This window comes from Sesamum indicum, linkage group LG3 (genome assembly GCF_026168435.1).
Source record: "Sesamum indicum cultivar Baizhima isolate 11 linkage group LG3, ASM2616843v1, whole genome shotgun sequence".
Taxonomy (NCBI): domain Eukaryota; kingdom Viridiplantae; phylum Streptophyta; class Magnoliopsida; order Lamiales; family Pedaliaceae; genus Sesamum; species Sesamum indicum.
Genome location: NC_142659.1, coordinates 29,096,623 through 29,098,980, shown reverse-complemented (window position 1 = coordinate 29,098,980; position 2,358 = coordinate 29,096,623).

Below are 2,358 nucleotides of genomic sequence, written 5' to 3'. Positions count from 1 at the left end.
TCGAATTTAAATTTGAATATATATGAACTCAATATGGTTATTGATCATTTTTAATTTTTGATTTACGTAAAATTGTATGTTTTGAAAAATTTATAAATATTAGTTTTTTATATCCTAAGTGCCACTTTTTTTACTTACTATTTTGTTATGATCTTCACTATTTGCCATATACGACCTCACTGATTTAGACGTTGTAGGGCTATAATTTAAGTCTTTTCAATATAGTTCTTGTTGTCTTTTGCCTTATTGGAGAATTCAGATCAGCCTAAGCATATTTGGATATGCTCTGTGAACGCAAAAATAAGCCCTACTCATAGTAAATACATATTTATAGTTAACCTCACTTGCTGGAAATTAAACCCCTAGAGCTGAGTAGGGGTAGAAGGTACCTGCTAACACTTGTCTTGTAAAGCACTATGAAAACAATTTTACCCCTTGTAGGTATGCAAGAAACCCTCCTCCTAATAAAAATGCTTAAGCTAGTAACATTTCCTTATAGAAAGGGAAAAAAGTGAAAGAAAAAAAAAAAAAAAAGGATCCCATCTTCAGGTCCAATTGGTGCTTCCACTGGATAAAAATAATTACTCTAATATGTTGGGAAGTCTCCACCTACAGGAAAGCCCAGAGGTCCAAGATCCCTCAACCAAAGTTTGGGGATCAAGAATAATCTGGCCCGTACCATTAGGTGCCCAAAGATGGCCCAGGTGGCATGCACATGGGTCTCTCAGGCTTCGTTAATAGACCCCACAAGACTGGATAAGCATCGTCCACTCAAGTAGGGACACAGGGTAGCCGTAGGAGAAGTGATGGAGATGTCCTTATCCCTAAAGCAATCTTCAGTCAAGAATCCTAGCATGATGATGTATCTTTTCAACTACGTTTTCGGGATTCCAAAAAGTTTATCCACAGCAAATTCATTTATCCTTCTCTCGAAGATCAGAGGATTTGGAAGACAATCCTCTCACCAAATTCATGGAGGATTCAGCCTTATCTAATCAGTTGAGGAGTTACTTATAAATTTGAGTAGACAAAGTCAAAACACATTAGTTATAATTAATGAATATATTAAATGTTTTGATCATAGCAAACATTATGATCAAAATTTTACGTGAGTGTTTTTACTAGGATGACATCTAAGCTGCACTGATTTACAACATAGAAAATAATCATTTTTGCAGTACTAGTAGTAAATAGAATAGTTATTTTGGAAAGAGATGTAGAGATAAATAAATTAACGGGAGATGAAGAGCAAGATTTGATTGATGGGTTGACCCATTAAACTGTGTGTGAAAAGTAGTGGACAAGTAAAATGTATTGGATTGAGCTGGCGGAAGGGAAGTGTTTGACTGGGTCGCAATACCACACCAACCTGCTCTCTAATTTCCATGCAAAGCTTCATCTCTTTTCCCTGTGAAATTTAGGACATTAACTGGTGCTCTGCCCTACATCTTTCACCTCCTCCGCAGAAAGAATAAAGAGAACGCAACTCATACTGCTCCCTCTTCACATTTTGGATCTTCATCATCAATAACACACCTTCTTCTCCTGTGTTTCTTTTCCATTGTGAACAATAAAATGTACTCATCAATAAGTCTGTTGACTAATTGGATAGTGTTTGGATACCAATTTTCAACATTTTGAATTCTGGCACGATACATAGTTTGATGCTTAATTAAAATGAGTGAGTTAGACGTGAGAAACAGGCGAAATGAAATTATTCTAAAATGAGATACACCATTATGTTTCCGCGGTGGGATTTTGATGAATAATTGACTTGAAATTAAAATGGATATAAGTATTTACGTGGTTGGGAGAATATCCAGAGCTAGGAAGTTTTCTGATGGATGATGGTTCATGTGTTTTCTTTCTTTGGTTGTTGTTATGCAGTAGATCATGTTTAACGATTGTACAGACTGACACGGCATCAATTGATTTTATGTTGTCTCAGATGATCATCTTCTAAAGGGCCCAAAACTTTTGTGTTGTTTGTTTCTGGGTTACGAAAGTTGTTTTCGTTTCTAGAGAAAAAGAGTGTGTTATAGACGTCTCTTGTGTCCTAAATCACTTCACAAACTTTTCCAGCAATAAGAGTCGGTTTAATTTCCAACCATACACACCAGTTTCACTTCTGGCCCAAATCCATTTTTCTCCAATCTATTTTCAAATTTGAAGGGTTTAGTTTGAACTGGCCCAATTTTATATGCCCTTTTACTAGAAGAATGTATGGCATAAAAAAGTCTACGTGCATAATAAAATATAGATTTTAGAAAAAAAACATATTATAATTTTAAAAATATATAATTAGTCAGTTCCAAAAATACTTAAAAAAAGGAGAAATTTATTGGAAAATTTTAGAGA